Here is a 15939-nt window from a genome sequence, read left to right as displayed (position 1 = left end):
ATTTTCATATTATGCTTCAATGAACATTTGTAAACATGTTACTTTGTGAATGCACACATATGTGGTATTCTTAGATGGATTGTTTCACTACTTTTGTTATTGCTTAACTGCCCTTCTTACAATCTTTTCTTTAAGGTATATTCCAACACTTTCCCATTGTTTTGCATCCTCTGATTCAGTCATGTCTCTCCACACATTTATTCATTTCATAGATATTTATAAGTGGCTTGTATATCTTGAACTCTGCTGGAAGCTGAGTGTTCAAAACAAGAGGTCACATTCCTGTATATAGAAAACTCAAACTCCAGCAGAAAAGAGACATAAAAAGAACTTAGAAATATGTTCACAGAATAAGTTATTTCCTATTAGAATGAAAGAGAGGGAGGAGGAACTAGATAATGGCTTATTCATAGAGTATGGTACCAGGATACATGGTATCCTTTTGTAACTGCCACAATATAGTTTGGACACTATTTAGTATCATCTTCCCAGGCTTCAACCCAGAAGGGTTTCATCTTGTAGATCAGAACATTAACATGAATATGACATGCATTTGCATCCCAGATTTTTTGAATAGATTTTAATGTGCAAAGAAAGAACATATGAGAAAATGTTTTTAAAAATTATTTCTTGAGATTGTCATTTTAAATTGGACCTGGTGGCACAAGGCTGTAATACAAACACCGTAAAGGCTGGGGCAGGAGGAGTGAAAATTCAAGTCCAGTCTTGACTACATAGTAATCCTTACCACAACAGTGTACTTTGCAGAAGAAGCTTAGATTTGTTAACATGCTCTCTATATTTGAACACATTTTGTATTTGATCCAAATGTATGTGTTAAAGTCATTGCTTTGAGAACCACTATAATTAAACTTCATTATACAGCAATATTTACTGTAAAAAAAAAAACAAAAGGAATTAACTGAGGAGAAATCATATATCTAAATAGTTCATTGTCCCAAGTGTCTCTGGCAGTTCATTTTTTTTTTTTTTTTTTTTTTTTTTGGCCAGTCCTGGGCCTTGGACTCAGGGCCTGAGCACTGTCCCTGGCTTCTTCCCGCTCAAGGCTAGCACTCTGCCACTTGAGCCACAGCGCCGCTTCTGGCCGTTTTCTGTATATGTGGTGCTGGGGAATCGAACCTAGGGCCTCGTGTATCCGAGGCAGGCACTCTTGCCACTAGGCTATATCCCCAGCCCTCTGGCAGTTCATTTTTAATAAAGACCATTTTTTTGCAGCTCACAAATAACAGAATTTCACTCCCCTCAACAAGAGGACAAGATTACAGTGAACATTTCTAAATGTGCAACATAACAAGAGGGCTTTGAGGTATCAGAAACACATTTTGTATTTGTATATTTCAGCTGTGTACTAACACATTCAGTTTTTTGTTGTGATGGGATCTTGATAACATTTTGCTTGGCTTGCCTTGAAACTGTTTTTCTCCCAAACTCTGCCTACTACTGAGTAGCTGAGATTACAGCTATGACCTACCACACCTGGCCTTTCTTTAACTATTATTTAAAGGTCAAGTTAAATATGTTTGTCTCTTTACATTTCCAGAGAATTCTAGATAACACCATTTACACGGAGAAGCAGCAATAAACTCTGCAGCCAGTGGACATGGCAACCACAGAACTTCAAGTTATCTTGCTGAAACATGTTCTGTGCACCTACGGAGATGAATGATCCCCTAGAACCTACTGGGGAAAAGAGAAAGCACCCGTTGGTGGACAGGCTGACTATTCTTGTATAAGTAAGAAAATAAGGAACCAGCTTCAAGTGCCAGTCAGGAGAGGCTGCAGCTACAGACGAGAGGAAGAGGGCTTGCCTTAGCACCTGTTCTGCATGTGTAGGGCCCTGGGTTTGATCCCCCCAGTACCATAAATCAACTAACAACCAGGAGATGAAACCAAGGTGGTGGGAGAATGGTTTACACGCAATATGTCTGGACTCTGAGGATGCCAAGAAAAAAATACTTTCTGGAAAAGAAAAAAAAAAAAAAAAAGAATTGCCATTAAAGAGGGTAAACGTCATTTAAGACCGTATACCTTCTGGATACCTATAAAATACGAAAAGCAATATTTACATTACACACTATATATTTTATATACATATATAATGTTATACATGGGGGGGAAACCCTCCTTCCTGGCAATCTCAGGAGGGCTGAGGTGGGAGATTTTTATGATGCTAACACCTGTGTGGCTTAATAAGTCACTTGGGCTTTAAAAAAATATATATATATATATATTTTTTAAACACTTGTGCTTCACTAGGATGGATAAAAAAAAATAAGAAACCCACCAATTTCAGAATAGACAGTTTAATTATGATGATTTTCCTTGCATAAAGTAAAAGCTGTTTCTGACTGAGTCATTCAATAACCCAGCATGGAGAGAGATACATGGCTGCTTTGTCCTGGGATAAAACATGCCATAGTGAGTCAGCTTCTTTTGTCTTCAGGTAATGTCAGATCTTTTGATAGAGTGGTCCTTTTGTAGTGTATTTATTATGCCATCCCCACCCAAGCAGCTTCTCCAAAGAAAAACAAAGCTCCCCGTCCAATTCACCATCTGCCAGAAAGGAAATACATCAACTGATCACTGAAGAGTCAGACTAAAAGTACATCTATAGGTTGTAAAAAAAAAAAAAAAAAAAAAGTCTGGTTGAATGCATACTATGAGCTAAGAACAGAGCAATGTTCAAGGTAAAAACCAAAACTTGCTAGAACCTTTGTGCAAGATGTAAGACGAAGCAACAGGACATGAAATGGCAAGTTAGAACAATTTGGAGTTAAAAAAAAAAAAAGGAAAACTTCAGAAAGCCCGCAGTCCCCAAATGAAGAACAGAGACACGATTGCATTCTTTAAAAATAAAATCTTCACATTTGAAAATCAAAGAACAAATGTTCCTCCAAAATTTCTAAATGTTCTGTGGTAAATCCTAAAGCTCTCAAGTAAGAGTTGAGAATTCTTACTTTCTGCTATTTATTGCGTTATGCCTTGTTTTTTTTATTAGCATAATTAACAAAGGGGTTCCAGTGACAGTTACATAATACAGATAACGGTCTGTGATCAAATTCACCCCCCTCTATATTAACTTTTTTAAAACTTCTCTTTCTAACCCCCCTCCTTTTCAGAGTTTTTAGTGGGTTTGATTATGCTATTTTCATTGAAGTTTCCTTTTCTCACATTCTCTCTATCATTTTACACAGATATCTCTAGCAGTTTTTCACAAAAGCAAGCCAAGATGACTGGCTTAATAGAATTCAAGGAATAAAACGTGGCTTTTATCTCTGTGCACTTGGGCACTCATCTCTCTCTCTCTCTCTATCTCTCTCTCTCTCTCTCTCTCTAATTCTCTAATCAAAAGATGCTTCTGATTAAAATACGGGGAATCCACTCTTCCCATATTCCCTGATTATATAATTAAGGTGGACCTAATCTCCCTGAAATATTTCATCAGTAGCTAAGAGGACCCTGCCCACTTCCTCCTCATCTACAGGCTGACTGGTGGCAAGAACTCATTATGAACCAGACCACAAGTACATCCTCAAGTGCCATCAGCTGAGCAGCATCTCTAATTAGGTTCATCTAATAAATCATGAGGATGACAATAATAAGAGCTTCCTCAGAGTAAGTCAATGTGAATATGCAGCCTGAATCTGTCCATAAGGATATGATAGAGGAAATGGACCATCCATGAAGATAAGAGACTTCTCAAGTCTGGGGAAAGAGAAGGGCTGGAGAAGGGGAGAGGGGAAGGGGAAAGCTAAGAACTCCTAATACGCTTTTCTGTAATTGAATAGTCCCTACATTTGCTCACAATAATGACAAGTTAGCTAAGGTGGCAGACTTCAGCCCGCAGATCCTGGGGGGCCGGGAGGTAGCCCTGAAAGGAGGAGAGGAGCTAGGAATGTGGAGTTTCCAGAGGGGTAAGGGTATCTATTCGAGGGCCTGGGAATTATTTATTAGGTAAATACGCAGTTCTCTGTACAAATAAAAAAACCTTAAACAATATTTATCGATAAAAAGAAAAAAAAGATAGAAATGAAGAGAAAAGGAAAAGTTTCCCCTTCCATTTTCTTCCCTTCCTCTTTTTTTTTTTTTGGTTGTTGTTTTTGGTCTGTCATGGGGCTTGAACTCTGGGCCTGGGCACTGTCCCTGAGCACTACAGCTCAAAGCTAGCACTCTATCACTTGAACCACCGCACCTCTTCCAGTTGTCTGGTGGTTAATTGGAAATAAGAATCTTAGGGATTTTCCTGCCTGGGCGGGCTTTGAACGGCAATCCTCAGCCTCCTGAATAGCTAGGATTACAGATGTGAGCCAATGGTGCCTGGTCCCTTCATCTTTTTAACATTTTTTCTTTCTTTTAAAAATTATCTTTAATTGTACAAAGGAGTTGTCATTAACTATCACATCATGAAGACTACATATCTTGATCACTATCTTCCTTTTCACATTCGTACCCCTCGTATCCCTCCCCCCCTACTCCTTCCCTCAATTGTGTTAGCTTCCTAGGGGTGGGGTGAGGTCTAGAGGGAAAGGGAAGAGGGGAGAATGCAGTCAAGAATGCCCCCTTCCTCTTTCAAGAACTGAGGACAAGAGCCTGAGATTCAATCTCTTCCAGGCAGCCTCTCAGCTATAACCAGAAGCTAAAGAATCAGCAAGCACAGAAATCAGGAGCTTTCTACTCAGCCATTCTTATAAAAAAAAAAAATTAAGTACATTATGCTTTATGTTTACATACTGCTAAAGTAAGGGAGGACTTTAAGTGAACAGGAGAATGTATGCTTTTGTTAGGATTATACTTACTAAAACATAGTAAAACCTTTCATTCATTCTAGTTCAGCTTTCCACAGAGAAACAGCAATAACAAGAAGTTGTGTACCATGCTACACTGGAAGTATCTAGTACTGTGCTTTATGCTCAAACCAGAAAGTAACATCCCAGGAGTTCATTACTATAAAATACATGTATGCAAAACATTGCTACTTTTTTAATGAGACAACAGTGATTTATGGATGGTCGTAACACTGGAGAAACTAGCAGATGGTGATCAATTAATTTAAAATGTAGGTCCATCAAACTAAGCTTTGTTATCAGCATCAAAAATATTGATTCGTTTATTTAATGGGTTTTCAGCACCATGAGTAATAGAGGAGGTGACCATGGTCAAGGAACATTATATGCATGTATGAAAATGTCATGATAAATCTTTTGCTATGTACAATTCAACATAATAAAAAGTGCCAATAAAAAGTTCAATTAAAAAAGCATCTCACAAGAAATAGCATTAAAGGGGGCTGGGGATATGGCCTAGTGGCAAGAGCACTTGCCTCTTATACATGAAGCTCTCGGTTCGATTCCCCAGCACCACATATACAGAAAATGGCCAGAAGTGGTGCTGTGGCTCAAGTGGCAGAGTGCTAGCCTTGAGCAAAAAGAAGCCAGGGACAGTGCTCAGGCCCTGAGTCCAAGGCCCACGACTGGCCAAAAAAAAAAAAAAAAAAAAGAAATAGCATTAAAGAAACAGCCCCTTACAGTTTTAAATAATAAACTGCCAAGATTTCAGGAAATTTAATGATTCTCTTTAAATGACCTATAAGTGCTTGCACAAACGATTTTCAAAATTAAAAAAAAAAATTAGGTTACGCATTGGTAGCATACACCGGTAATCCTAGTTACTGAGGAAGCTGAGAAGATCTAAGGATCTTGGTACAAAGCCAGCATGGGGAAACAAATTTGTGAGATTCTTATTTCCAATTAGCCAGTAAAAAACCAGAAGATGAAGCTGTAGTTCAAGCGGCAGAGTGCTAGCCTTGAGTGAAAAAGCTAAGAAACAGTGCCCAGGTCCTGAGTTCAAGCCCCAGTATACACATACACACACACACACACACACACACACACACACACACACTCAAAAAGTTTTTACAAACCATTTTTATAATTTTCAAATGGAATATGGTTTCAAATGGAGTATTATTAGCAGGTAAAGAAGAGTTCGAAATTTTTATCCAACTGATGGGCTTAGGGAAGTAATCCCTTGTGTTTGTAAAAGCTGAAGGCAAGACACACTCTGAGACTTCCCATTGGGAAAGAGCACACCATTAATCTGTAGTGGGAGAAACTGCGAAAGAGAGCAGCACTATATGTTTCTGTGGTGTTTTTGTGCATTACGACGTTACTAATCGAACTTGGACTTGTACAACTCATTAAATTGTTGCCATGCTCCACAGGCCTAAAAGCAATTACTTATACTTCAAGTTTGATATGAAAACTAAAAAGACATATCCTAACATTGCCTAAACACCTTCTCCCTCAGTGGAATCAAAAATGGCATGGTATTTCAAAGAAGAAATAGCCACAGCGAAGGCAGGGGCAGGGTGACTCGTCTACTAAATTATTGTGAATTTTTGTTATGTTTTTATATATCTTTAAGTAGTTGCACAAAGGAGTCACCATACAACAAGCAGTTTGTGAATACAGTGCATCTTGATCGATGTCACCCCTTTTCAACATTCTCACCCACCCCTCCTACCACGCTCCTTCCCTCACTTTTGTTTATTAGATTTTTTTTTGCACATTTTTATTATCAAACTGATGTACAGAGGTTACAGTTTCATACGTTAGGCATTGGATACATTACTTGTACTGTTTGTTACCTCGTCCCTCATACCCCCCTCTCTCCTCCCTCTTTCCCTTTTATTAGATTTTTGTATTGACTTTTTTGTCATTTAACAAAGCAGTTTATATATACAATACATCTTAATCAATGTCACCCTTTCAACATCTTCTCTCTGCTTCCACCCACCCCCACCCCTTCCTTCAGTCTGCCTTCCCACCTTCATTCTTCTACCCCTCTCCCCTGTAACACTCCCAAGCCCCACTTACAAGTACCCATTTCCTGGTATTTACTTGGGGAGCTTTGATTTCCCTTCTTTCTAAAGAATTATATTATTAGTGCTCTCCATAGTATCTATTCTACTAATTATTGTGAATGAAAGCACCTGGTACCTGGTTTGTACTTTGCACATGCTTATAAACCTCTCAGACGCTTCCCCATGACCTCTGACCTCAGCTTAAAAAAATGTATTTACCTATTGTCAAAGTGATGTACAGAGGGATTACAATTTCATGCATTAGGCAGTTATTACATTCTTTTATCAAACTTGTTACCTCGCCCATCAACTTCAACAGGTCATCAAAAAATCACACACCATGATCAAACTGGATTCATCCCAGAGATGCAAAGTTGGTTCAATATACGCAAGTCAATTAATGTAATCCACCAAATCAACGGGAGCAAGGTAAAGAAACACATGGATATATTTCTGGATACAGAAAAAGCGTTTGATGAAATCCAGCACCCATTTATGCTAAAAGCCCTGGAAAAGCTGGGATTCCAGGGAACACTCCTGAATATAATAAAGGCTGTTCATGACAAACCAACAGCAAGCATAATTCTAAATGGTGAAAAACTAAAGCCATTCCCTTTAAAACCAGGAGAAAGACAGGGATGTCTGCTCTCTCCCTTTCTCTTCAACATAGTACTAGAATTTCTAGCAAGCGCAATTAGCAAGAAGAAAATATAAAGGGGATCCAAATAGAAAAAGATGTGTTAAACTTTCTTTCTTTGCAGACGACATGTTCCGATACCTAAAGCACCCCATAGACTCTACTCCCAAGCTCCTAGCGTTGATCCAAAACTTTGGCAAAGTTACAGGATATAAAATAAACCCTCAAAAATCAATGGCCTTTCTATATGCTAATGACCCCAACACTGAGGCTGAAATCAGGAAAGCAACTCCTTTTGCAATAGCGTCAAAAAACATAAAATACCTAGGAATAACCTTAACCAAAAGAAGTGAAAGACCTCTATGATGAGAACCTTAAAAACATGAAAAACAAAATTAAGGCAGAACTAAGGAAATTGAAAAACCTCCCATGCTCCTGGATTGGGAGGATTAATATAATCAAAATGGCAATATTGCCAAAGGCTATCTACAAATTCAATGCAATACCCATTAATATCCCAACACCATTTTTTAATGAAATAGAGGAAGCAATCCAGAAATTTATATGGAACAATAAAAGACCCAGAATAGCAAAAACAATCCTAAGCAGAAAGAACAGTGCTGGAGGAATTACAATACCAAACTTCAAGCTGTATTATAAAGCTACAGTAATAAAAACAGCTTTGTGTTGGCACCGGAACAGGACTGAAGACCAATGGAACAGAATTGAAGACCCAGAAATGAACCCACAGAACTATGCCTACTTATTAATCTTTGATAAAGGAGCTAAAAAAATAGTCTGGAAGAAAGATAGCTTCTTTAACAAATGGTGCTGGCAAAACTGGTTCAACACATGCAACAAACTAAAACTAGATCCTTATATATCACCCTGCACCAAAATCAATTCCAAATGGATCAAAGACCTTGAAATCAAAACAGATACCCTGAAAACACTAAAGGAAGGAGTAGGAGAAACACTTGGGCTCCTTGGCGCAGGATGGAACTTCCTTAACAAAGACCCAGAAAGGCTACAAATCAAAGAAAAGATGGACAAATGGGACTGCATCAAACTGCAGAGCTTCTGTAGGGCAAAGGACATAGCTCGCAAGATAAACAGAAGGCCCACAGATTGGGAAAAGATCTTTACCAGCCATACAACAGACAAAGGCCTCATATCTAAAATATATGCAGAACTAAAAAAATTAAATTCCTCCAAAACAAAACCGCAAAGAAGCAAAAGCCCCCTCATCAAGTGGGCTAAAGACCTAAAAAGAGACTTCTCTGATGAGGAAATGAGAATGACCAAGAGACATATGAAAAAGTTTTCTACATCACTGGCCATCAAAGAAATGCAAATCAAAACAACATTGAGATTCCATCTCACCCCAGAAAGAATGTACTATATCAAGAAAACTAACTATAACAAATGTTGGAGGGGATGTGGCCAAAAGGGAACCCTACTTCATTCTTCCTGGGAATGTAAACTGGTTCAGCCACTCTGGCAAGCAGTATGGAGATTCCTCAGAAGGCTAAATATAGAGCTCCCCTACCACCCAGCAGCCCCACTTTTGGGCATCTACCCAAAAGACCACAAACGAGAACACACTAAAGCCACCAGCACAACAATGTTCATTGCAACACAATTTGTCATAGCTAGAATGTGGAACCAACCCAGATGCCCCTCAATAGACGAATGGATCAGGAAAATGTGGTACATATACACAATGGAATTTTATGCCTCTATCAGAAAGAATGACATTTCCCCATTGGTAAGGAAAGGAAGGACTTGGAATAAATTATACTAAGTGAAGTGAGCCAGACCCAAAGAAACATGGAATCTATGGTCTCCCTCATAGGGAATAATTAGCACAGGTTTAGGCTAGTCACAGCAGAGGATCACAAGAGCCTAATAGCTATGCCCCTATGAACACAGAAGACGATGCTAAGTGAAATGTATTCCATGTTATGGAAACGACTGCTATATCACTGTTGTAATTACTTTCAACATGTGGTGTGAAACCGTAGCTTCTATTATTGATGATCCTCTTGTATCCCCTTCCTGTGGTTGCACCTGCACTATCACTGTATCTTATCTGAGTATATTGGAAACCATGTATACTGGTATTAGAACTAGGAAACTGAAAGGGAATACCAAAATCGAGAGACACAGGGTCAAAAGAAAAACGACTACAAAAGCAATACTTGCAAAAACCGTTTGGTGTAAACCAACTGAACAACTCATGAGGGGAAAGGGAACGGGAGATGGGGAGAGGGGAATGAGGGAGGAGGTAACAAAAAGTACAAGAAATGTATCCAATGCCTAACGTATGAAACTGTAACCTTTCTGTACATCAGTTTGACAATAAAAAATTAAAAAAAAAACTTGTTACCTCCTCCCTCCTTTTTCTCCCAACTTCCCCCTTCTCTAATCCAGCCCCCCCAGTTGTACAGTTGGTTTACAGCATAATGTCTTGTAAGTATTGCTGTTACATTGGTTTGCCTTTTACCATTTGTCTATTTTGATGTTTCCGTTCCCTTCCCTAGTTCTGATAAAAGTATATACAATACCCAAGGTACCAAATTAGTTACAGTGACATCAGAGGGAAAACCATGGGAAAGACAAAAGAAAAGGGCATAACTTCACATGGTACATTGAAAGTAACAACGATAAATCACTTATTTCCATAACTTGGATTTCATTTTGCTTAGCATTATCTTATGCATTCATATGTACATAGGTAATAAACTATTGTGATCTTCTGCTAGGACTATCCTAGACATGTACTAATTATTACCAATGAGGGAAACCATAGAGTCTATGTTTCTTTGAGTCTGGCTCACTTCACTTAACAGGATTTTTTCCCAAGTCTTTCCATTTCCTTACAAATGGGGCAACACCATTCTTTCTGATGGAAGCATAGAATTCCATTGTGTATATGTACCACATTTTCTAGATAGATTCATCTACTGAGGGACATCTGGGTTGGTTCCATATATATATATATATATAGCCAGTCCTGGGCCTTGGACTCAGGGCCTGAGCACTGTCCCTGGCTTCTTTTTGCTCAAGGCTAGCACTCTGCCACTTGAGCCACAGCACCACTTCTGGCTGTTTTCTATATATGTGGTGCTGAGGAATCAAACCCACGACTTCATGTATATGAGGCGAGCACTCTTGCCACTAGGCCATATTCCCAGCCTGGTTCCATATTTTAGCTATGGTAAATAATGCTGCTATGAACATGGTTGTGCTGGTAGTGTTAGTATGGCCTTAAATTCCCAGCACTGGGATTGCTGGGGCGTAGGGGAGCTCTATGTTTAGCCTTTTGAGGAAGCCCCATACTTCTTTCCAGAGTTGTTTAACAAGTTTACACTCCCACAAACAGTGTAGTAGAGTTGCCTTTTGGCCATGTCCCCACCAGCATCTGTTGTTATTAGTTTTCTTGGTAATGGCCATTCTTATGGGGTGAGGTGGAATTTCAATGTTGTTTTGATTTGCATTTCTTTTATGGACATTGATGTTGAGTACTTGTTCATCTGCTTCTTGGCCATTCTCATTTCCTCTTCAGAGAAGTCTCTCTTTAAGTGTTTAGCCCATTTATTAAGGGGGAAGTTGTTTCCTTGAGGGAATTTAATTTTTTGAGTTCTAAGCATATTTTAAATATGAGGCACTTGTCTGTTGTATGGCCAGTGAAGATCTTCTCCCAATCTGAAGGCGTTCTACTTACCTTGCCAGTTATGTCCTTTGACATGCAGAAGCTCTGCAATTTGATGAAATCCAATTTGTCCAACCTTTCTTTGATTTGTTGTGTTTCTGGCTCTTTATTAAGAAAGTTCCTTCCTGTTTCAAGCAGCTCAAGTATTTCTCCTGTTTCTTCCTGCAATGTTTTCAGGGTATCTGCTTTTATCTCGAGGTCTTTGATCTATTTGGAATCGATTTTGGTGCAGGGTGATATATAAGGATCTAGTTTTAGTTTGTTACAGGTGTTTAACCAATTTTTGCCAGCATCATTTGTTGAAAAGGCTATCTTCCATCCTATTTTTTAGCTCCTTATCAAAGATTAAGTGGCCATAGGTTTGCAGGTTCATTTCTGGGTCTTCAGCTCTATTGCATTGCTGACCTTGGCTTTTATGAGAACAACTTCATCCTCCACAAAGGGAAGCCAAAAAATGTACATTTTGAGACATTACTCAAGTGACTCAAAGCCCTCTAGTAGAATGTTTTGGAACTAGGGAAAGGCTAACATATCCTCCTTAGCATGAAGTGATGAGACCAACCCAGGAAAAAGTTGAGAAAAAAAACACCTGTCATGAAGCAGAGAAAGAAAATGTGGAGAAAAGATTTTTGGGTGGCATTGTGACCCCCGCAGCCAACTGTGCCCCTGCCTTCGCCTGGCTCCAGGATGCAATGACTGAAATCTCCCTGTACCCATTTGTGTGGAAGCATGCACGGGGTCTGTCATTCAGGATTAATTGGGTTTGAATTGATAAAGCTGTTATTAGGAAAACAGACAAACAGAAAAATCCTTGAGGAGAAACACCTTTTCGCTTTAGCAGCCTAATAATTTCTGTTAGGTAATGTGTCCATTTGGCCTCATTTTCTTAGACATAAGAAAATAATGTAACTTGAAGTCACACTGAGAATTGGATAAAAACTATTTGATAATTTCACCTTTTTACTCAATGATTACGAAATCTGATTTGCACATGTTTGCTAATGATGACATAAAATAAATTGACCTAGGACACTAAAAATGCTATTTATAGCTTCTTTCTTATGCCATAAAATTATATATTATTTAAATATTATATATGGGAATACTTGGAGTACCAAATTCTGTGAGTACCTGGCTTTATAAAATACTATAAAACACTTGAGAATTAAAAGAAATATACCTTGAATTAAAATATACCATATGCCATGAACTAAAATACCAAATGCCACTAAAACACATATCTAGCCATTAAAGAGCTAACAAAGAAAATACTCATCTATAAATGCATTTTTTATCTGAAAAAGATCATTGTCAATCATTAATCACAGATACATTCACATGGCTTCCTGCTGTCCTGGCTTGCTTGCTTGCTAGGTTGGCATTCTTATCACTTGAGCCACAGCTCTACTCTAGCTTTTTGCAAGCTATTTTTGAAATGGTCTGTGGACCTTTCTTCCCAGGCTAGCTTCAAACCTCAATTCTCTATGTCTAAGGTGTCTAAGAGCATATACTGCATATGAACTGCATAATTCTATAAATGCTTTTAGAGGTAAAAAAATACCCTATAACAATAATATGATATATTTCTTATTCCATTTTTCTAACTTTTTAATGCAAACTGGGTTATGATAATCAAATAAAAACAATTTGACTTTATTAACAGGAAATAGATATAGATATAAATAGACATGATGATACCAATTACATGACATTAAGTGTTCCCATACTGCTCAAACAAGACAGGGTGTCTATTGGCCACATTGTATACTTTTAAATTTTCTATAATTTTATTCAGGCAAATTTTAGTTCAGTTAAAACTCATTTTTACCTAATCTTCATGCTAGAACAATTTACTCTGGTAGCTGAGTTTTCCAAACAACTATATATTACCCTCACTTAGTTCTGCTTTTCATGGTTGTCATTTTAGATGGTAATTTATTTTTAAAATGATATAAATTCTTATGTCTGTTTTAAAAGATTTGTATGTCACCTTCAAATATAGATCATAACTCAAAACTGCAGCTTTTCACTGTAAAAACCCTCAGCGACTATGGTGATTTTACTTTAGAATGTTTATCCCTCCTCTCCAAAGTTTGCTTTCTCCTCCTTGCTATCAGACTGTAGAGTCACTTCTCAATGTCAATCTTTTCCCTGTTTTCTCACTTCCATTTTGCTCATAATTCGCTGAGCATCAAGTTCAAACAACTACAACACTATCTAGGCTTGAGTACTGATGTCTTGCTTATGGCTCAAGTAATATCTGCACTACGTTTTCTTTCTATATCTCAATTGGACACTCAGATCGTTTTTCATATTCATATTCTCGATACGAGGGAGTCATTAAGTAGCCAGCAAGGGGAAAGCTTTTGAGGAATACACTCACAACCCAGTTAGGGAGTCCAGAGAGAGCTCGGAAAGGGTGAGTGTCCAGGACAACAAAGGTGGAGTTGGGTAGACAGGTCATGAGAGCTGGCAAAGGTAATAAACGGACATCAAGAAATAACTGAAAATAAAGGAAGAAGGGTCTATAGGCAGAATAACTAGAATAAGTAACAGAATGGGGGGGGGGCGGCATGGTAAATCCTTACTGGGAGCCATGATGAGAAGGCGGGTGTTCAGTGGATATCACGTAAAAGGGAGTGAGGGGTAGGAGACAGGGACAGACAGGAATGCCGAGGCCAATTCTTGTGTGCAGCCTCTGAGTCTGGAGAAGGAGTCAAGATCCCTCCCATTCCAGAAGCCACCAGAACAAGTACGAATTCTGTGCTTTATATGTATCATTCTAGGGTTTCTGTTAAGAGAGGGATACTAATTAATAGAGTATTGAAAGAGACTTTACCAAAAGGGAGTGAAGAGTTGATGCTGGTTGTATTAATTTGCAAATATTTTCAAATAGCACACAACACTATAAGATAATCACTATTAGAAAAATGAAAAGAAAAAAAAACTGAGAAAAGTGCACTAGGGAGAAAAACAATGAAGTTGCAACTATCTTGGTGCCCTAGGGCATAGTATATAGAATATATTAAAAATGTTTAATACCTAGAACTGAACAACTTAATACAATTTCATCTCCCCTTGCGTCCAACACTGAATACTTCAGCATTGCACAGGATAACTAATGTTCAAATGTTCTCTATTTCAGATAGCAGCTGTACATAAGTTATGGTAAACAAGAAAAGGATAAAAGCTATTATGGGTAATTTTCTTCCATTTACTTTGAACAGCAGGTAAAAATCAACCACTATTACAGAAAATAACATCAAGAAAAGAAAGGGTAGGGAAATTATCAGTCATAAAACAAAGCAGACTAAAAAAATTCATAAAGCTAAACTGATGTAACTTGTGGTATTTGAAAATGAGACTCAGTATATCTTGAAAGCAGCAGCAAACTGAGACATCAAAAAGTAGTATCTTCTTCACTCTGAAATAACTGAACAAACCAAGGAGAATCTATAGCAAAGAGAAACTTCCATGATTTGTCAAGACTTTGTCCTGCTACAAGGCAGCTCATGATAAAAATGTTTCCTCTCTTCCCTGTCAAGTCCTGGGAACACAAGAGAAACAGATTCAAGGAAGACTACCGAGAAAAGACCCATGAACTTCATATTCCTCCAAATTAACAAAACAAACAAATGGAAATGCCATGAAACTGGCATTCTTCTTTGCTATGTGAAGTTGGGAGCGTTCTATCTGATTTTCCAGGTCCTCTCAGTCCAAAGAACACAGCACACACTTACACCCTCCTCATCCCCATCCTCCATCCGGGAAGCCCCTCACCCACCTTCTTCTCTCCTGGTACCTGAGCTCTTTTTTGAGCACTCTGACCCCATAGTAGACAGTACCGGTACAAATACACAAACACACACACACACACACACACACACACACACACACACACACACACACACACACACTGAAATGTAAATGTTATACAATAGTTATTATGTTATTTGGGAAATAATGACAAGAAAATAATACATGTTCAATACAGATACATTTTCCCCCCAAATCACTTCACTGCACAGTGAATTGAGGCAAAGATGGGGAACTCAGAGGCAGCAGGTAAACTATACTCGGGAGGAATCAGTCTCAGAGACAGAAAAAAAAGGAAGGAAGAAAAAAGGAAAGGAAAGAAGAGAAAGGAAAAAGAAAAGGAAAGAAAGAAAAACCCAACAATTGAGTGACTAGGGTTTGATGAAACGCGGACGATTCCACTGTGACTGAGGTTCCCAGTAGGCCAACTGCTAGTGGAATACTAGTAGAAAACAAAAAGACACGAGATAGGTACTGCATGTACAAGTGTGTTGTGTACACATACATACACAACTAACTTGACTGACAAGTCAGGAAAACCACGGGCTTGGGAGATGCATTCAGTCTGAAGGAGGGCTTCCATCCAGCAAGGCCAGGGCTACCTGCTACCTGTCCTCCCCTTGGTGCTGGCCTTGCAAGCACTGAATGCTCACAATTTACACTGCTGGAAACGGCAGGTGCTCTTTCAGGTCCTCTTCTGCTCAGTGAAGTGAATGATGGAAAAATACCCCAAATGGCATGCCACTAATGTTTAAAAATGCATCAGAATGTTTTTATGGCCAACAGTGTGAAACCATTAGAGAGCTATATATGGGCCCCAAAACACATTACAAATTTTCTCTTAAATTTACTATGTGACACAGTGCTCTTTGCTACTTTGGTAGGTCC

At 38.5% G+C, this 15939-nt stretch overlaps 1 protein-coding gene and 1 long non-coding RNA gene across 12 annotated transcripts in view; both read right to left on the bottom strand.

The window, feature by feature from the left end:
• The window catches only part of Utrn (utrophin), a 431942-nt gene that overhangs the window by 95228 nt on the left and 320775 nt on the right, over positions 1-15939 (bottom strand). The window lies entirely within an intron of this gene.
• On the bottom strand, positions 3338-15524 carry LOC125357370. The gene is made up of 3 exons (XR_007212134.1): positions 15514-15524; positions 12473-12476; positions 3338-3772 (listed from the first exon to the last, which is right to left on the bottom strand). It is a non-coding gene; the product is annotated as an uncharacterized LOC125357370 (long non-coding RNA).

This window comes from Perognathus longimembris, chromosome 9, assembly GCF_023159225.1.
Source record: "Perognathus longimembris pacificus isolate PPM17 chromosome 9, ASM2315922v1, whole genome shotgun sequence".
Classification (NCBI taxonomy): domain Eukaryota; kingdom Metazoa; phylum Chordata; class Mammalia; order Rodentia; family Heteromyidae; genus Perognathus; species Perognathus longimembris.
The sequence above is the reverse complement of the archived record's forward strand: the minus strand, read 5'-3'. Positions and strand labels throughout refer to the sequence as shown.